The sequence below is a fragment of the Helianthus annuus genome, chromosome 15 (assembly GCF_002127325.2).
Source record: "Helianthus annuus cultivar XRQ/B chromosome 15, HanXRQr2.0-SUNRISE, whole genome shotgun sequence".
Lineage (NCBI taxonomy): Eukaryota > Viridiplantae > Streptophyta > Magnoliopsida > Asterales > Asteraceae > Helianthus > Helianthus annuus.
In genome coordinates, this window is record NC_035447.2 from 26,148,330 (window position 1) to 26,170,986 (window position 22,657).

A 22,657-nucleotide genomic window follows, 5' to 3' on the forward strand; every position below is an offset into this window, starting at 1 on the left:
CTAAAATTAAAAATTTCATTAAATTTAAAACATACTACTTCAATTTAACATACTACAAACATACAATTTAAAAAAAAAAAAACCTACTCCTCGTCCGAATCATGAAACTCCAAACCTAGAGAACCTACTAGTTTGATTAAATTGTATCTCAACCGAAAGTGAGTTTCTTTGTTACGCAATTGTAGATGGATATCTTGTGGAACTTGAACTTGTGTAGGAGGATCCGGCACCCAATCCGGGGATATTGCACGTCCGTCTTCTTTGATCAGCATATTGTGCAATATGATACATGCATACACTATGCTATGTATTGATTTCTTGGTCGTCGCACGAACCGGTCGGTGTAGTATACCCCATCTACCCTTTAAAACACCAAATGCCCTCTCAACATCTTTTCTTGCCGATTCTTGCAATTTTTTGAACACGATTTCTTTATGCTCGACAGGAAATGAGGGAGCTTTCACAAAAACAGACCAAGACGGGTAGATACTATCCACAAGAAAAAAGTCTCATCTGTAATGTCGACCGTTAACATTGAAAGGAGAGGAAGGTGCGGTACCATCCGTTACGGTTTGAAACAATGGCGACGTGTGCAACACATTGATGTCGTTGTTTGAACCTGGAACACCGAAATACGAATGCCAAATCCATAAATCATTCGACGCCACTGCTTCTAGTATGATGGTTGGTCTTTTGATGTCTCCCCTAACATACGCCCCTCGCAACTCTCTTGGACAATTTTTCCACTCGATATGTGTACAATCGATGCTACCGAGCATCCCGGGAAAATGCCATCTAGCCTCATGTGCGGCGTAAATACGTGAGAAGTCGTGGCTCGTCGGTTTACGTAAAAACTCGTTAGCATACAACTTAATGACCGCGTTGCAAAAAAATTGCAAACATTCACGTGAAGTTCTGGCCGACATAGCTAGGTATTCATCATATTGATCGGGAGGGTTACCTGTCGCTAGTTGGCGAATGGCGGACGTGCATTTTTGTATCGGCGTGAAACTTGGTTTGCCCCTCGCATCGTAACGTTCTTGAAACCATTCCTCGCTTGCTTCGATATCTCCAACAATCTTTAAAAATAATTCTTTGGGTAAACGAAACCGATCTCTAAACGTTTCGGCATTGTAGAGGGGATTTTCCACAAAATAATCGTTTATCAAAACTTCGTTGGCACGTATACGATCACGGTCGACCATCTTCTTCTTTGGGCGGGACGACTCGGCATCAAGCTCGTTATACACCGACACAAAATATTTTAGCGTCTCATTGTCGGAAGACGACTCGGTATCGCTATTGCTAGAAATCGGAAACGTCGAATCCGTAGGAAAATCCATTTGAGAAAGATGTAGATTGTGTGAAATGGGTTTATGTTTTTTATGTGTGTAAAATGGTTTAAAATGGTGATATATATAAAATGTTTAAAGGTTTTTTTTTTTAATAAATTACCGTTGAATAACGGTCGAAAATTGGAACCAACGTTCAAATTCTTTCAATCTTCAACGCGTGATAACTTCAACGCGTTTAAAATTTCACGCGTGATACAATGGGAGGCGACGGTGTTCAACGCGTTATTTTTGTTCATCACGGTGCTATAACGCACCGCCCCTCCTCCCCTTAGAATGTGGTCTGGAAATTAATGTTTTTAATAGTCGCGTTGGGTTGTGGATGGAAGTCATGGAATGGTTTATATTTTTGTTTTTTGTTTTTTTTGTTTTTAATCAATAATTAATTTTGAAAAGGTGTATCTATTAATTTTAGTATTTTGTTTGAAATAGACACGCCTTTTTATTTCTTGTCAAACCTTTTCATTGCTTTTTGTATAAGAGATAGCGGTTAGTTTTGAAAAGGGGCGTCTATTAATTTTAGTATTATGTTTAGAATAGACACGCCTTTTTATTTCTTGTCAAACCTTTTCGTTGCTTTTTGTATAAGAGATATAATTATATCTTGGTAATTCAACATTGTTGCAGATGAATCACTATATATACCATTTTGAAAGACGGTTGAATAATGGTTTGAGTTATGGTGGGAATAACCGCCAAGGGCGGTCAACCGGCGCCATCACACACCCGTTGCACCGTTTTACTAATTAAAAAAACATAATAAATTTAAATCATCCTAATTAATAGTTAATACAAATAATACTAATTATAATTAAGTTTATAAACCAATAGACTGTTACGTACCTCCTTAATTGAGGTGGTTTGTTGGTCGTTATCCATAATTAACAAGCCAAGATAGTAGGAGCCAGTCCTCTATTTGGTGAGAGCATGATCCTCTTGGTTAAGTAGGCTCCTTTGGTTAACTAAAAGATGTTGGCTCAGTGTGTTGGATATTACCTCTTCACTATACAAACTATATATGTTGGGTCAGAAACAATGATAGAACTTGAGAACAATAAACAGAAACAACCTTTGATTAATGGAAAAACTGGACACCCCAAAATTGGTATACAAACTCGCAATTTAAACTTAACTAAACATCAATTCCTAAACATATTAAAACTTTTTTTTAGAACAGCCATCGAATACTATACAAGCCTAATCACTAGGGCAAATATATTGGCGAATGATCAACCACACTCTACGAACCTAATATAATTACTAAATGTGATTTAAATAATTAATAAAATAAAACCAGAAAACCAAAAAACTAAATATAATTAACCTATTTTAATATCAAGCAACGTGACCGTTGCCAAATCCCTATAAATATGCTTTTGTTGTGAAACAACGGCCTATTAGCGACTAGTATATGAACTAGAGCGCAAATATCAAAGGAACATAGAGAGAAAGATAGAATAGAGAATTGTTATTCATTGAGATGTATACACCATATACAAATGCCACTATATATAGGCATATACATTAATACAAAAGAACTTAAAGAGATGGGAGTTATAGGAGTTGTGTATGTGGAAAGTCACCTTATAAATGATGCATTCATAACACTCCCCCTTGACTATCCACATACCTTTAATACGCTTGGTGATGCTGCCTCGTTAAAAACCTTGCTAGGAAAACCCAGTGGGACAAAACCTCAGCTAAAGGAAAAAGAGTGCAGCGCGTATTTTATCCTCCTGATACTTTTGGATCAGGTATGTTGCCTCATTAAAAACCTTACTAAGAAAACTCAATGGGACAAAACTTAGTTAAGGGAAAAAGAGTACAACTTGAATAAGTCTCCCCCTCATTTTAACATGTGTCCTTTAAGTGACGTATGTCCATCTTCCTTGAAAGTCGAATAAAACATTTGTAGCGAATGATTTGTTGCTTGATCCCTTAATGTGCAATCCTTTATGTTGAGCAATGTTGTATAATCTTCTAACGAGACTTTAGGTGCCTCTTTCCAAAAATTATCATACGTCCACGCTTGTGTTTCGTTACATTCCTGCATCTACAAGACTAACCAAACTTGTTTTGATGGGTTAGTAAAATATAATCAAATATCGTTTATACCTGAAATGTCTCTTTGAACTCATTACAATGTCTCTTCGCTTGACACAGGTTATATCATGACAATAAGCACAAGTGAAAGATATTATAACCATACATAGGTAGCAAAAGATATTAATGCACTTATGCATTTAACGATGGTACTTCCAGAATGAGAATCTCTACTTTGATAGGAGATGATAATAGACATTTCTTATAACAAATGACTTAACAACCTTTAACATACTTTAAGGTTCAACTATGTCCATACTAAATATCCAAACATCATCTTCTAGATGTACTTAGGGGATTGGTAAAATATAATTACATATATACAGTGTTGTAAAAGTCGCTAGGCGGTCCCTAGTCGGCCGACTGGGGAGTTGGGAGTAATCGGAGTACTCGGGGAGTACGCGGACATGGTAAATATAAAGAAAATTAATTTTTATATATTATTTATGTGTTAAAATAAGCATAATTCATGTCAACTGGGTATAATTTAAAATGAAACATGTTTAAAGTTCAAACATTCTGAATACAAGTCCGACTAGTCTGAGTACAAGGCCGAGTAGTCCGAGTACAAGGCCGAGTAGGCCGATTTTGACCGAGTTTGACCGATTACAAGTCAACAAACCACGTTAACCGCCTAGACCGACAAGGCCGGCTAGGCTCCGACTAGGCCGACTAGGCTCCGACTAGGCGCCGACTAGGACCGAGTACTCCCGAGGCCGACTAGTTGAGACCGCCTAGAAGGAAGTCGCCAAGGTGGAGGTCCGAGGACCGAGTACTCGCCGAGTACTCGGCCGAGGAATCCGACTTTTGCAACACTGCATATATACGCGAACTGCAGTTCGAGTAATAATTAGACCGTGCCAAGGTCATTCAAAAATTCTCCCTCTAAAAGCTCGACAATTTCTCTCGATGATGCCTAGACATCATCACTGTAAACTGCGATTATAGTGAATTTTTAAAAGTAGAACGTCGATAAAACATGGCTAATTTAATCAAACTTATATCCCTCTTTGTGCAAATATCTCGAGTTGTATAACACTCGATCTAACTATTTTAGTCCATACATATTCTATAAACTTGATATAGTACGTTCTTGAGGTTTTGACATCATTAATGCTTCTAACATTATTAATCCATGAGGGAATTCTTTCCATCTTATCCAAATATGCATGTGCTTTCACTCTTAGAAGTTTTGCTATATAAACTTGCCCTTTTAACACATAGATATCGATATCATATGCAAAAATATCAAGAACACTTGCTTTTATCTCCAAAATTCATATTGTACCATGTTTGTACACAGTGTACATTGAGATGCCATAATAACCAGGTACACATTTTCTATGTATGTTTTTTTTTTTTTGGAGCATTGATGCACTATAATTACATCCATAAGGTGTTTCAATTAAACTCTTAAGCAAACAAATGCTTTAGGATACTCATGGGGAGTTCCAGTTATATTCAATTCAATAACATATACAACATGTATATGTATTCAGATCTGAATTTATATAATAATCATAATATTCTCGAGAACTTATTTTATATGACTTAGTATCAAGTGATACATAACTTTCATAAGACGCGTGTCAATTCTCTTTTATATATTACCAGACTAATAAGATATTGGAAAGTCAATGCATCCACCGCTGAAGAATACGTTTTCTCATAATCAATCATAGGTATTTGTGAAAATTCTTGTGCCACCAATTTTGACTTATATCACTTAATTTGATTTTCACATGATTCGCGTAAAAGACACTTTTGTATCCCGCATATTTTACAACTTCAGTTGTATGGACTGTTGGTCCAGAAACTTTCCATTTCATTAGAGAACTAAACTCTGCCTTATTTGCGTCTTTCTATTTTGGCCAATCATTTCTTAATATTCATTCATAGGCATATCTTAAATCTTGATCCTCATAATTTAATCATTTTAAGCGCTACAATATACACAAAAGTATAACGACGTCGATTTTTATTTCGATTAGATACAACTTAGCGAGATCTCTTTATTTTCAGGTACCTGAGGTTCTTCTTGAACCATCATATCAATTGTATCTTTAGAAGATCTTATTACTATAACCTCGACTTGACCATCTTAATTACTTGCTCCAATTTTCGAGGAATTTTATTATTGGAATCACCTAGTCTACCACGCTTTAGGTGTGCAATAGACTCATCACAAAAATATGTGGTTGTCCTCTTGGGACACAAATATAACTAGAGCATAAGCAGTTGATTATGTGACTTACTTAGTCACTCTATTTAGGTCAGTGAACTTGTCTGGTAATTTATTCTTTAATATTGGTAAATGAATTATACTTTAAAATTCTAGTTCATAGTTTATAGTTTGAGGATCAAGATGACATGATAATTCATTTCACTTTTCACTTTTCAACTGCTTGTTATCTCCCCCTAATGTTAGGAACATTCATTCATTAAAGTGAAAACCAATTAGCCATAAACGAATTTCTTACTAATGGCTTTAAGTATTTAATCATAGAAGATTGTTTATACCTAACATATTCTCAAACTTTTTAGAAGTCCCATCTTTGTGCGATGTGGTGGATGAGTTTCAATATATGTCGCACAATGAAAAATCTTTGATGAGACATCTTTGGTTCCTGACCAAGAACCAACTGTATGGGGAGAACTATAACTTATTGGCTTGATGTGAATTGATGGTACTATATATAAAATTACATGTACCTAAATGAACTTTTGCTTCTCTCATGATCATTGGGCTTGTAACCAATAGTAGACGTTTAGTGATCATGTCAACAATAACACTTATTCCAATGATCGTTAATAACTTGGGAATCAAATTTACTATTATCAAATAAATATACTAATCTAGATTAATATGCTTGCTATCACATTAGCTAAGCCACAATCACACAAACTTCAGGTTCTGGATTTGATAACCATTTAGACGATGCATCGATTTAAAACACTAAATGGTATCATGTTGGGATATGCATATCCTTTAATCGCTTCCAGAATATTCAGGTATACACACCCTCATTTATTTTGCAAATATATAATTTCCCTTGAGAGCAAACATTACATGCTAATTATTATCTTGAAGAATCTTCTAGTTCTTCATTATGTTTCACATCATCATTGACTCGGTGTGGTCTAACCGGTCATGCCAACTAATTAAATAATTATAATCCATAAACTCCTGGTTTATGATCGTATGTGTATTACTTGCTCGTATGTAATACAAAACATATGATACGAGAGAATATACTATAACTTCAAAGTTAAAACCATCTCATTATGCAATCACTCCTTAGTTTGCCACTTTTTTTTGGTGGTCCATCTCATTAATAAAATGACCATCACTACAATTCTTATAGTCATTCTCATCATTACAAGTTTCTCAATTAGGTCCATCATTACTTATACAATGATTAATATATAATCACATTCACTTTTGAGAATGGAGTAGAACCAAAACAAGGTTCATAGTTTTTCATTATTTACTCGGTCACATGAGTATAAAATCATTTCATTTTTTCATGACTCTTATAATGATATTGTTACTTTAGGAGCATATGTCTCAAGTGTGACAAATGAAAAGAGTTTAATCGATATTTCCTTGTAAATAATGTTCTCTTTGCTTACCATCAATTGAGAACTAGATGAGTCATATAAAATTTATCAATCTTATATCTTACGACCTTTATAACGATCATTGTATAGTCATCTCATTATTAACATGGTTGATCTCATTACATGAGCATCATAACAATTTTCTCAATTACCATGATTACAAACTTTACACCAATTATTATATCATCACATTCAGTTCAAGGAATGGATTATAACCAAACAACTATCATGGTGAAATCATTACAATTTTCTTAGTTGTGTACATGATCTTCACCTTTATACTGGTCATTATATCATCACATTCACTTCATGGATTAGATTCACACAACTTTCACATGTGATTGTTTTAAAATTTATATATTCTTTAATGATCTTGCTACTCCAGAATGGAAATTTTTTCTATTCAAACTTTTCTTATAAATAATCTTCTCATCACATGATATAAATTGAGAAGTGATTATATGACCAAGTCATTTAGATTGATCAGTTTTAAAATCTTACAAGCTCCATAACTTTATAATAAACTTTATGGAGTCTCACACTTTGTGACTAAGCATGCTCATAAGATTTCATGAAAATGATAACAAACAATAATTTTAATGCAATTGCTCTATTCAATATTGTCTATATGCATAAGCGATAACATATTAAATATATTGTATAAAATCAAATTATACAATATACAATTGATAAGATGCCTTCTTATCAAGTATAATAAAAGACATATAATTAATTTGCCTCATGATTGAATATTAAAATATATCAAGAACACTATTAAAAAGGTTTATGTTAACATGTAAAGGTGATTAAATCACTTTATGTAACTATACTATAGAGCAAAATTCTCATTATATCTTAACAACTTATGATTCTTTCATTGTTTGCAAATAAGTTTTAAACTTTTCTATAATAAGAAATTTTATAAGGACAAATAATCTCAATGTCAACTTGAGAAAGTTCAAATATAAACACATATATGATATCATCCATAATATATCATAAAAGTTCCAAGTATAAACACATATATTCATATCTTATTATAATAATCACCTAATTTAGAGATAAAAACATATATTTCCACCCATTTATCATTCATCACATATTACAAAGTTGAATTAAGTAACTGATAGCATAATTTATTAGATATAAATTTCTTAGCCTTAACAAACGAGAACCAAAGTGATATGTGTTTCAGACCAACAATCAACTTAAGTGAATTCAAAATTGGGCTATCATTATATTATACTATCTTATATTATGTATCAAATGATTGTATTAAATAATTGTCTATTAAGTAATGAATTAAAACCAATCAAATGACAAAGATATAATAGTTATGTATAACTAAAATTTGTTACAACTTATCACATTCTATAGGTCGTTCAAAAAAAAAAATTAGTTTAAACCATCTTAGAGTGCAGTGTTTAAATAATGTGAATTAATTGCAATGTTTAAATGATGTAAATTAATAGCACTACTGAATAGTGTAGCACATTTAAATCATAAATATTGTAGTCGGTTACCATCCACGACTTTCGTATCCCACCTCCAATTTCATTGGTGGTTTATCAAAGCAATAGAAAAACTATTATGTGAAAAAAAATCCAAATCATGGGCTTAAACTGTGATTTATTCGTCCGATTAATGCACAAAACGATATCAAGTTTCTTCACCAACTATTTATGAGATTCAAACAAAGTATGTCGTTAAACATTGTTTATGTTGATGTTGATAATAATATATAACAAAACGACATTGAAACAAAACTTAAAAATCACAAGGTAATAAAATTGATTAATTACTAAATTAATTAATCCACGTGAACACACAATGGAAACCAACAAGTTACCACAATTTTGTCATCTAACTCAAAATAACGGACAAGTTATTACTTATTAACAAGATGAAATAAGACTGTTGTGTTGTCGGGCGTGTCAAATTTTCACCAGAAGTGTCAAAAATGGACTAGAGATTATATCAACATTTATAGAGATTAGATTGTTACCTGATTTAGCAATGGATATTAGATGGTTACTGATCGAGAAGGAGCACTCAGTAGCCACCATTCACACCAAGCATCCACACACTCGCTTCAATGGATGGCAAAACCAAATCAACATATAATTAACACGTGAACATTTACCGCCTATGTATGACTCTTTGATTGAGCCCTTTGGTGCTGATAAAGTGTTGTGAAACAACGGCCTACTAGCGACTAGTATATGAACTAGAGCACAAATATCAAAGGAACATATAGAGAAAGATAGAATAGAGAATTGTTATTCATTGAGATGTATACACCATATACAAATGCCACTATATATAGGCATATACATTAATACAAAAGAACTTAAAGAGATGGGAGTTATAGGAGTTGTGTATGTGGAAAGTCACCTTATAAATGATGCATTCATAACATAATTAATTTGGGATTCTTTCAACAGTTTTAGAACTATCTTGAGATCACTTGCAAACCCTTAGTCTCAATTTCACTATATGGACCTTCATTCTTCATAAAAACTTATCATGGCCAACCTTGCTTTTCATCCTACTCACAACCTTCCTCCTTATCTTACACCATGCACTCACAATTAATCAACCACTTTATAAAACTACCCTTAATGAGTTCTGGTCTACTATAAAACTAACCCATAATGATAAAGGAAAGGTATTGGCTATCACAACAACTGTAGGAGAGAGACAAATTGTTGTCACCCCTGAGGTCCTATCATTAAAACTCCAAGTTGGAGATGTCGAGGGTGCTGAAAATTTTCTAAAACAGAGATGGATTTGGAGTTCATTGAACAAGGGTACTATGGTGAAACCAAATATGCCACATATAAGAAGAAAAATTGTGCTCATGTTCTTAAATATCTATTCCATACTCTCATGCAATGCTTCTTAGGTAAACATGGTTCTTCGAATGAGGTTCCATAGTCAACACAATTCTTTGTTGAATCAATTTTGACTGAATCTAAATTTAAACTTTCAAATCAACTTTTTAAAGAATTGGTTTCAAATGTCAACTCCATTACAAAATATTTGATGTATCCTAGACTCATCATGGCAATTTTGAAACAAGAGCTACCTGATGAAGTCTACAAAAAAGGTGACATCCTTCTCATTAGATCTCTTTTGGCTCAAACATTTACAAGGATGGGAAAGATAAAAAATGAGCCAAATTCAATTGAAGAAGAAGCTAAACATGCTCAAGGAATCAATTCTGCACAACCTGCAGTTGAGATACACTCACTTGAGTCCACTACTCTTGCTGACCAAGGGGAGAAACCCATCCCTGAGGAACCCACAACAAAAATCACCAAAATGAGAAAGAAGTCTTGTAACACCCCGTGTTTTCGAATGCCAAATTCAAAGTCAAAGTCCAAGTCAACTTTGACTTCTTGACTGTAATTAGTCGATTTTGTGTTTTGTTTGTATTATGTGGAGTAAGTGTTATCTAAATGAAAAGATCGAATGTTTAATCAATGCAACCGATTTACGACTGTGAATAACAGGAAGTAGCAATGCGATAAAGTTAATCAATCAAAAATCAAGTTAATCGAATCAATCAATCGAACTCGAGGCTCGAACTATGCGAAACTGGTGAGGTAATACTTACATGTGTGTGTGCCTTATGTGTTACTTGTGCATGTTTACTTTATGTTTGTGTGGTATTCAATCGAATCAATCGAAACTCGAATCAAAACTCGAAAAGCAATCAAACTCAACGAAACCAACATCGAAACGCGACTTATAGATGATTGTATGTTAGATATAGTAGTTGGGACTGAAAGTAATTTGACTAGGAACTCTATCGTATTCGTATCCTCGTCTACCGAAATCGAAATATCGAAAACCGTCGCGAAACACTCGAAAAGGGTTGCTGATTGAACATGAAGCATCCTGATCGAACAGGCCAGGCGATCGACTAGCACTTTCCTGGCCGATCGAGCATGCCATTCGATCGGAGATCCTGGCCGATCGGTTGACACTTTCCTCTTTTGGGGCCTATAAATAGCCCTGTCATTGTCACTCTTTCCACTTTTGGAAAGCTCTGACCGAACCAGCCTTGTTCTTCACCTTTTCTCAGATTTCTCTCAACTCCGGTAAGTTTTCACTCTAATTCTTGTACGTTTTTTATCATTACATGATTCTACACCTTTCTATCTTTCAAAACTTGATTTCTAACCGTGAAATCACCAAGATCTAAGTGTTCTTGGGTGATGTCCTCATGGTGTTCTTGGAGAACATCATACTTTGGCCTCATTCAACCGTGAATAGCTTAGATCTGACCGATTTCCACATAAACAAACTAAGATTTGTAAAGGTCTTAACATTTTCATGGTAAAAAGGATTGAAAGAAGGATTTCCAAATTTTCTTTCAACTCTTTTACACTCAAAGCCTTAAAATCGATAGAAACGGAGCTCGAACCGACTAACTAATCATTCTAATAGTCAAAGGGTTCAAGATTCGGATTCTATCTACGAGGTTCACCGATTTCGGGTTAAACACCAAACTACCGTTCCGAACAGTTCACCGGCCGGACTTGGGTGATTCAACCAGTGGAGCAAGTAAGAACCCACGTCCTACGGTTTAACTCGTTGTCAAAATACCTTAAAATCATGACGAATAATCAAACAGCCAAGTGTTAGACGAAAGGCCGACCAGGTCAGAAATGCTGGCCGAACGGCTAGGCTGTTCGAACGAATAGCCCAGCCGATCGAACATACCAGCCGATCGGCCGGGCCAGCCAATCGGCCGGGCCAGCCAATCGGCTAGCACATGGTTCCACACTTTTCAAATCTCATAAAGTATGCTATTGACGAAGTGATGTTCGATCGAATACGCTACTCGATTGGTAAACACTACTTTTCGGATCATGAGATACTATGCTTCAACACTTAATCGATTTTGCAACTCGTTCGTAGTATGGAATGCCAGCCGATCGAACAGGCTGTTCGATCGAGTGACATTCTGCTGAGAACCACTTCTGAAGTTCCTAACCGATCGGTTAAGCCGGCCGATCGAACAGACCGTTCGATCGATCGCCCTGAAAGGTAAGAACACTTCAGTGTTCTCAAATGCTACAACAAAAACCTCAAAAGTTCAAACCATCAAACACAAACACATCTGAGGAAGAAACAATCCACTCGAATGGACCAGCCGATCGAGCCTACCAGCCGATCGAACAGGACTGTTCAAACGGGCTTTCAAGCTGGTCGAACAACCCGTTCAATCGAACCTGCTGTTCGATCGACCAGGCTATTCGATCCATGTACACTTGTTGCATTTCCGCGTTACTCATTGTTGTGCTATCGAACTATTCAGGCTAATCCTACTCTCAGCGCTCCCTTCAATCCATAATCAATCACTGTGAGTATACTCGAACCCTTTTTGCTTTAGCACTTTTGGGTGTTACATACGTTACCTATCAAAATCACAATCGAACACACCATTCAAACTATTTGAACGCTAACCGATTGCATGTATTACATGACTAAATGTATGCTTGTTGTTATGTTTACACGTGGAATGCTGTCTACCTGCCTTAGCAATGTAGTACTATAGTTTGGACTCAGCACCCGTTCACACGGGGGTTGTTAAGGACAATTACTTGCATGGATTACGGTGGTAATCATGTATTGCGAACTGTCTCGGACAGTCAACCTGCAGTCGTTGGTATCGATAGGTCCATGTCGATAATTAACATGCATTATTTCCCTCTGTGTACGTGCTGGTCATGCGTAAACTATTCGAACTCTATATGCTATTATCAAACTTGTATGCTCACCATTACATTTTATGTATTGACTTTATTTTAACGTATGTGACAGGTGTTTAGGATATCTGCTTTCTAGGGAAGTGAAGCTAGAATAAGTCTCTAGAGGCCCCCAACAAATAGTTGTCTGTCAAGAACAAGCTGCTAGTGCATAGTTGTTTGTAGATCTTGTCAGTCTGGGTCTTTAGGGGCATTGAACAACATTTATGTTTAAATTGAATCTGAGTTGTCGGAACAGGATTAATTATTTGGATGTTATCTGTAATAACTTGTTATTTATTCGGGATACGGTATGGGACGTATCATTTTAAACTGAATTTGTATTAATAGTTGTTGTGGAAACTTCTGGACAATCTGTTTCGCTTAGTGTCGCGCCCCGATGCTTCCGCCATTGGTTGGGGTGTGACAAGTCTTCAGCACAAAATACTTCTAAACTCTCTCACTCCAAATCCAAAGCCACCCCCTCAAAACGAACCAAAACGAAGACTACTCAGGAAGATGAGGTCCCTGAGAGTCTGGCTGTACACAAGATCAGTTGGAGATTGTGGTTACTTCTTCACCACAGTCTCTAGAACCTCTAACCAAACAAACGAGCCCTCCCATAGGAGACTCATGGAGGCAGTTCTTCCTTTATATCATGAAATTAGCAAATCTCAACCACAAATCATAGAGATGCAGCCACAAAATGAATTTTGGTACATAAGGAATCTAGCACTCACCCACATGAGGAAGAGGGCTATTCCACTCACATCCTGATGTGGAGATTGCAGTGGTGGCTTCCACTATTCTTGCAAAACCCATACGTTTACAAGAAGGCAGTGGAAACATCCTTAAGACCACCCTGTAGGTAACAACAACTGAACTTCTCCATGCCTCTAAGGTATTGGAAGAAGATACCACTGTCCACGGTACCAAGAAAAGGGGGTATCAAGAAGTGTCTTTATTTCTGAAAGGCCACAAACACCAACAAATATAACCACCTCTGGTTGGGGGGGGGGCAGATGAGTCCATTAATTTGGATGATGCCCAAAATCAACATTTCAATGAATTGACGAAATAGCTGGGAGCCGCGGTATCCAAACTCAAGGAGTTGGTCACCAAAATGCCCCAAGCTAAAGTCCAGCTAAAACCAGAATATACCCAAAAGTTGGCCTCCTCACAAAAGGATATTACTTATATATTATAGAGCCTCACTTCACAACAGCCACCAGCCACAGAAAGCCAAACCGCTAGTGAGGTTAAAGCCACCTCATCATTTCCAGGAGGGCAGCTCTACAGTGCCTTCAAAAACATCATTGAGCATATGTTCCAATCATACCTTAACTAATTTGATGCCAAAGTGTTTAGAACTTATGCCCCCCGAACCCTGGTCACATCATTTTATGCACATACATGAAATTGTTGATGCCAAAAAGTGGGAGAAAGATAGTACACCTGACATGATTGAAGTAGGGGAAACATCTGCTAATAAAAGAGCTGATGAGGCAAGGGTATTGGCAATGGTTAAGAAGCAGAAATGGATATATCTTGGTGATATTGATCATGAAGAAAGAAGCGCTAAACTTAAAACAGATCAAACAGGGCTAAGTGTTACTCAGGTTAAAGCCGAGATTTTAAAACAAAGAATTGAGGAAAAGCTGCAAGGCAAGATGTCAACATAAACAGGACAGTCAAAATTGACATGAGACCACTAGAAGTCATCAACAAGGTCAAGACTTTTGCAAAGCTTGATGCCAATAAAAAACAAGTACCTCCTCAAGCTCAACCAGTAGTTTCTATTAGTTTCTATTGCCTAAGGACAAACAACTGGAGTTAAGGCTCAAACACTAGTCCAAATAGCTGGACCAGGCAAAACCGCTAGTTCTCAACCACCAATAACTAGATTTTCAATACCAAAAGCACAGCCTGGTACAAAACCAATTGTTGCTAAAACTACTCGTAAACTATCTAGTACTAAACCAATAGCTTCCTCAAAACTAGTAGTTCAAGGCAAACTAGAAGTTCTTGAGAAGTCAACAACTCAATCTTCAAGGAAAAGGAAGCTAGTTCTACAGGATGATCTAGAAGATTCACCAACACCTGCTCCAACATCAGCATCAACTGCAAAAACCACTGAAGATGTGTCTACAACAGTTTTTACTTAGAAATTTGTAGAAAAATCTCCTCTCTCTCTCTCTCTCTAAACTTCATTAAGTCACTTTAAAAGCTAGAACCATTGATAATTGACAACAAACTTAATTATGAGGAGAACTCAAAGAAAATGGAAGAGGAAGCTGTCAAAGAATTCACAACAAATCAAGGTATGATGACTTACAGAAAGGCCCAATACATCATGGATAGGAGGATGAGAGAGATCAAGAATTATGAACAATAAATGTATCAAGAATCCTAGAGACTCTCTCAAATACCTCCATTCAAAAATCCCTATGTTGCTAACTGTGACAACCCTTACTCTCGTTGTCGAGAGAAGGGCATTTTAGTAATACGCGCATCCATTATTATTATTGTTGTTCTTATTATTATTATTAGTATTATTAAGTATTTGCAAAATAATAGCACACACGATTGGAAATTTAACTACGCACCACGGTTATGTTTTAAAATAATCGGGCCAGTATAATTGATCGTGATGCGCAATCATTTGACAGGTCCATGCACTTGGGCTAGGCCCAACCCAAATAACCTAAATCTAAACCCTACCTATTTAAACCCCTCTTATAATCCCTCCCCATCATTTTTTTCTTTTCGTAACACAAATCTAAAACCCTAAAGAATTGGGCAGCCGCATACAACAGGCCACTTCTGTCACCCTCTCTAAAATCTCGGCCATCGGAGCTTTTCCGACGAACCCTCCGGCACTCCGTTCCACTTGATTGGCGACTAAGTCAAAATGAATGAGTTTTATTGAATAATGATTGAAGATGAGTCTAGGAATATTCATGAGATTGATGAAATAGTGATGGGGTCATAATATCTAGGATGAATTTGGATGTGAAAACCATACATGATGAACAGTTTGCATATGTGATGAATATTTGAAAAGCTTGTTGATTGATCTGATTTGATTAGAATAGAATGTTGAAAACATGTTAATGAATTTCTGATTTGGACAGTACATGCTCATGAAATTTGATTGGATAGTACCTGCTTATGAAATCTGATTGGGTAGTACTGATATGGAAATTCTAGAAACATCTGCATAAGTTTGCGAGTCGAGACCCTATGGTTGTGACTCGAGACCATCGATTGACAACTCGAAACCAGACATCATGCTCCAGGAGTCGAGACCAGCTTGGTTACGACTCGAGATCTCCTGATCTCGACACGAGACCTGACTCGAGACCCCTACGGTTGCGACTCAAATGTTCACAACTCGAGACGAGCTGTTGCGACTTAGAATCCAGTGGTTGCGACTCGAGACCTCATAGTCTCGAGTCGAGACTATCCGGTTTCTACTGGGCTTCCTTGTTTATTTACTGGGCCACAATGTGCATTGACGTGCTTGGACTGTGTGCTTAACTTTGCTCCATGCTGCTACTGGTTGACTGTTTATGTGATTTGCACAGGCCCAGTAACATTAGTAACATTGGTGGGCCTTATGTACTATGTGTTAACTGATGTCCTGGATTGTGTGCTAGTATTAATGTCTAGCTGTTACTGTTTAACTGTTTACATGCTAGAATAGGCCCAATACCGTGTATGCTTGTATGACATACATGCTGTATGCTATGTGTTAGATACACGTAGGATTTTACGTGATACTACTTCCATACGAACCTAACGAATATTAATAACCATAATAGGGTATGGTTGGCCAACCAAACACAAGTAAATTGTCTGCCGAGAAAACTAAGGTGAGTTCACACACTAAAAGTATGCGTCCCAGGGAGGGACACGGACAAACTGCCATGTTTGGAAAACTACTTTCGAACTATTATTTCCGGGGGAAATACGAATGGGTACTTTTAATTCACTATCTCCGGGGGAGATACGTTTGGATATTATTTATAAATCATAACTAGCAAAACTAAACGAAACTCTATCACATTAAGTCCCTGCTTACAGTACCGATTAATCGCCGGGGGCGAACGGGTTATTAGTTGATAGCGCTATTAGGTTTGACAACCTCACACCGTGACCGGGGGGATCAGGCGTGAACTAGTAGACCTTGCATCTTGGTCAATGATGATAGACATTGACTCGGGGCACAACAACTTTACGTCAACAGTTTCGGTATCGACAGTTTAGTTAGCTTACAGATGGGGTAGCTCCCTGATGCGTGTGTAGTGTAATATTATTTTGATGAGTATTTAAGCCCCTTTTTACACTTTTAGCCAAGTTTTAAATTTATAAAACACGATATTCACTAACACTAAACACACATATGGGCAAGTGCACCCATCGTGGACGTAGTATAGTGTTGGTAAGATACCGAGGTCGTCCAAGGACACAAGAGCTTTTAATACCGGTTTATCCTCAACGTCTAATCAAATCAAAAAGGTTAGAGAAATGTTTTTAAACTAAGAAAATAAAAACTAACTAAATGCTGAAAAATAAAAATAAAATAAAAACAGATAGACAAGATGAATCACTTGGATCCGACATGTGTATTAGTATAACCTTTGATTATTTTCGCACTTTTGCACTTGTTTAAGAGATTATCTTAGTTATTGTAGTAGGCCCCTCTTTTGAAGGCGACGTTACCCTCAACCCAGTAGTTTGAGTCAGCAAGGATACAATCCTAAAGGGTCGGATTATTGAAAGATAATGAATTAAGTTATTAATGCAAATTGTGGTAGGCCCCGCTTCTGGCGGTGACGTTACCCTCGGCTAAGTAGTCTGAGTCAGCAGGGATACAGTCCTAAATAGCCGGGTTATAGTATTAATAGTAGTTAACTTATGAGGGGGTCAAAGAGTTTGGATCCCCGCCATCCAATACCTATGGGCATTGAAGGAGATCCTACTAAATTTGACCTAGGTCCCAAGCAGGACCTCTAAACGCTGAACAAGGGCAAGACCCTTACCAAACCGTTCCCTTAACCCCCGACCAGGTAGCCAACATACCTCCATATAGACCGTGGAGATATGAATGGTGAAAATCTTTTATTTTATATAGACAGTAAAATAATGCCAAGACACCACGGACAAACGATAAGGAAAGATCACCTTCAACATAAGTAACTAGTTATTAAAGTCATTAATACAAAACCAAATAAAAAGTGCAAAAGATTAAAAATAAAAAGTATTATACTAAACACTTGTCTTCACCAAGTGATGTAAGAGACTTAGGCAAACATGGCCTTGATTGTCAAGAACTCTTACGATCAATCTTGGATCCCGAGACGACTCACACACTCTACGATGGACAATGGATGATGGTGGTGGATGATGGTGTTATGGTGGTGGTGGGTGGTGGATGAGGTGTGAGAGAGGTGGTGTGCCAAGGGATGAGAGAGAATGAAGCCAAGCTCCTCTATTTATAGGCTGAACAGAAGGCTGGACACGGCCCCGTGTCCGCTGGACACGGCCCCGTGCCCGCCTGACACTCTCTCTCCTCATTAATTGTAATTGCGAATTACAATTAATGCGCCTGCTGTACTTTCACCACGCCCCCGTGCTCGCTGGACACGGCCCCGTGGTGGGAAATGGAAGCTTCTACTGGTTTGTCTTTTCTGCTGCTTCCTGGGCACGCCCCCGTGTTCGCTGGACACGGGGCGTGTTCAGACTCTGTTTCTTCTCTTTTGCCTTGGGAGATGCCGTTGAAGGTCCGGGCAGTCTACTTTTGTTCCTTTTCTTGTATTTATGGTAGAATTAGTGGTCTTTTTGCTTCTTTTGTGATTTTGAGCTCATTTCATCCTGAAAATACAAAAGGAAGACAAAAACACTCTTTTTCCAACATTAGTACTTAAAAAGGGTTTGTTTTATGCCTTAATTGATGTGTTTTATATGTTGCATTTTACACACATCAAATACCCCCACACTTGAACTTTTGCTTGTCCTCAAGCAAAACTCTTTAAATGTGGCTTACACTCCCAAATGGAATAGGTAGAAGAGAAGTTTTTTTTTTTTTTTTTTTTTTTTTTTTTTTTTTTTTTTAGCTTGTCCTTGAGTGTCGGGAATCCAAGGTTTTTATAGGTTTTATTTTTATTTATTTACAATCCTATTCGTTATGATTTATTTTTGAACTTTTCATAAGATGAATTACTTATTTGGGCATAGCATGCCTTATTAAAATTCCATTTATATACAAGTTCACATACCTCACGGGAGATCACTCAACACTCGGCCGAAGGTGTATATTTTAGTGAATCACTCGAGAGCGGCACGGAACTTATGTCTTCCATAGGCTTGCCAAGCAATCAATCCTCCTCCTTTTTAACTTTTTACCTTTGTAAATATCAAGAGGACTTTTTGGGTGAAGGCTTGGGTTTAAAGGTGGGTGGTTGGTTAGTGGTTAGTAAAAAGGGCGAAAATTGTAACAAGCGTCGGTTTTCGTGAAGTACCTTTTTTTTTTTAGTGACTTTTTATTTTGAAGTATTTCTCCAAACAAGCTTTTATAGCTTTTGTTTGTTTTTGACTTCATCATATAATTTTTTTTTTTTTAATCGTCACATAAAAAGGTGAGTTTACGAAAAAGCGAACTTGTTACTAAAAAAAATAAATAAAAAGGTTTTTGGTGGGTAAAAAGGGTTTTGGGGTAATGAAATGAAAGGTTTAGGCTCAAAGGGGCTATCTAGGGGGATTTTGGGTAGGTTAAAAAAAATGAAAAATAATGGTTTTGAAAGAAAAATGGTTAGTCCTAATGCCTCCATCATTTACTTACTTGGGTTTAAGTTGGTAAGGACCGGGAATGTATTGTCGTGGCAAGTTCTAGATTCGTAAGGACCGAGCGGCTATTCACACAAGAAACGAAAAATGAGCATTTGATCTAAATATGTGTATTTTTATGCTCAATAAAGGCTCAAAACTCACTTTTGTGGGAATGGGTTTTTAATGTGACCAAGCATATATAATCGACTTTTAAACTAGACTTGTTATGCCGTTTCATAATTTTTTTATGTTGGTTCCTTTTTTATCACGACGCTATTGGTTGTAAACTTGTAAAAATATAACCTTTTTAGAACTTGTTCTTCCCAACTTAAACTAAGACAAGTAAATAAAAAAAATGAAAAAGTTTTTGAAAAAATTTGGGGTGTTTAGCGGTTCCAATAGAGTTTTGTGTAAGGCTTGTGTTTAGGATTTTGCAAAATTTCAAGGTTTTAGCATCCCCCCCACACTTAAATTACACATTGTCCTCAATGTGTCCAAAAATAATGTTTTTGGTTGATTAGAATGTATAAAAGTGGGTTTAAAAAGCAAAGATTTATGTTACTGGCATACTGGACACGGCCCCGTGTTCACCGGGCACGGCCCCGTGGTCAAGTGCCAGTAACAAAAATTACAGAATTGAAACAGAAGCCTGGACACGGGGGCGTATCCGCTGAACACGGCCCGTGTCCAGTTACCTGAACTGGGTGATTTTTCTGCAGGGGCTCAGCACGGGGCCGTGTTGGTTGGGCACGGCCCGTGCTGAGCCTTCTGTGATGGAGATTTTTGTCGGGTTGCTCTGTTCTTCGTGCATGGTTCCATTTTTCTCGTTCCCTTTTTCATCCATTACCACCATGAGTGTGTTTTATTCTGCAAAAACTAAAAGATTAAACTAAACTAAACTAAGGATAGATCCGCGGAATGCCTCCGTGGTGCGCCACGTTTATAAGGGTCCTTGGCTAGACCCGATTCCTGGTTATATATTTTCTGGGTGGAGTACCTTGCTTCCCAAGTTACACCGTCGGAGAGCGGCATCCAAGCTTGAATCAATAACCTTCATGTAATTGACTGGGTCGTCGTCCTCTATTTTCTTCCCAACTCCGAACTTCACCTCATCGTCCCCATACCTTAAAGTCAGTGTCCCTTCATTCATGTCTACCACTGCTTGTGCTGTGGCAAGGAAGGGTCTCCCTAGGATAAGGGGGACCTCGGTGTCTTCCTCCATGTCAAGTATGACAAAGTCAACGGTATAAACGAATTTGCTTACCCTTACCAAGACATTCTCGATGACACCTTGTGGGAACTTGACTGATCGATCAGCGAGTTGTATGCTTATTTTTGTAGGGCTCGTGGTTCCCAAGCCAAGCCTTTTGAACATCGATAAGGGCATGAGGTTAATGCTAGCCCCTAAGTCGGCCAAGGCATTGCGAACGGGTGATTCCCCTATTGAACATGGAATCGTGAAACTTCCGGGATCGATTTTCTTTTGGGGTAGTTTATTGAGTACTAGGGCAGAGCATTCTTCGCCTAAATTAACTAGTTGCAAATTTTCAATTTTCTTTTTATGTGTAAGGAAGTCCCTCATAAATTTAGAGTATTTGGGCATTTGGGTTAGGACTTCGATAAAAGGAATATTGACATGCAATTGTTTTAACAGACTTTCGAATTTCGCGAATTGCTCATTGGTCTTTTGACGAATTAACCAACCGGGGTACGGAACTCGAGGAGCCTTGGTAGGCTCTGGTGATGGGGGAGAGTTCTTTTCCTGCAGATGTGTTGGCATTGTTTCTTCCGTTGGTGGAGGTACTTCTGCAGGCCCTACGGTGCGGTTTCGTAGTGTGATGAGGTGAACTTGCGCCTTTGGGTTTGTTTCGGTATTGCTAGGTAATGCGCCTTGTGGTCTCTCGGAAAAATTTTGTGCTAGTTGATTTATTTGTTTTTCTATGTTTTGAATGCTAGCTTGTTGATTCCTAAAATTAGATTCTAATTGTAGAAATCTTTCCGAGTTTTTCTTATCAGTGTCGGAGACGAGGCGAGATATAGTATCTTCGAGCCTTTCTCGTCCACCTTGTTGTTGAGTGAAATTTTGTGACTCATTTCTTGATTGCTGAAAGTTTGTTCGTTGGGTTTGTTGGTTACTACTATTGCCGGTTTCCCTCCAACCAAGGTTTGGGTGGTTTCGCCATCCTTGGTTGTAAGCTCCCGTTGGAGGACCCGACGGCCTAGGTCTATTATCAATGTAGTTTACCATTTCTTGTTGATCGTCCGTTTCTTTCATGCAACTCCAATTTTCATGTGACCCACCACACCCTTCACAAGCCATAACCGAGACTGTTTTTGTCATTTCTAATTTTTTTATTTTTGAAGAAAGGGCCTCGATTTGGGCTTGTAAAGAGGTGCTTTCGTCGACCTTATGGGCGCCCGGGGCGATAGACTTATTTCCCCGGGGAGTGTGCCATTGAAAATTGGTTTGAGCAATTTCCTCAATCTGATTATATATTTCATGTGGGCGTCGATTACCTAAAAGTCCCCCGGAGCTAGAATCAAGTGTCTGCCTAGTGTGTGGCAACAATCCATTGTAGAAAGTGGATACTTGTTGCCATATTGCGAGGCCATGATGGGGACACTTGCGTAATAGCTCCTTGAACCTTTCCCATGTTTCATATAAAGATTCCCCGTCCTCTTGTGAGTATGTGTTAATTTCAGCCATTAATTTAGCAGTTTTAGAAGGAGGGAAATACTTATATAGAAACTTTTGGGCTAGTTCATCCCAGGTGTTTACTGAACCAGCTGGGAGGGTGTTGAGCCAAGCTTTCGCTCGGTCTTTTAGTGAGAACGGAAACATACGGAGGCGTATGGCGTCGTTTGATGCTCCATTGATCCGAAAGGTATCACGTATTTCTAAGAAATTAGTTATATGTAGATGAGGATCCTCGTCCGCAAGCCCGTGGAAGGTTGCGGAGTTTTGGAGCATTTGTATCAAATGCGGTCGAA

At 37.6% G+C, this 22,657-nt stretch overlaps 1 non-coding gene across 1 annotated transcript; it reads left to right on the top strand.

The window, feature by feature from the left end:
- The first annotated feature begins 22,272 nt into the window (after positions 1-22,272).
- LOC118487821 lies at positions 22,273-22,379 on the top strand. Its single transcript, XR_004882764.1, has one exon. It is a non-coding gene; the product is annotated as a small nucleolar RNA R71 (small nucleolar RNA).
- The last annotated feature ends 278 nt before the right edge of the window (positions 22,380-22,657 follow it).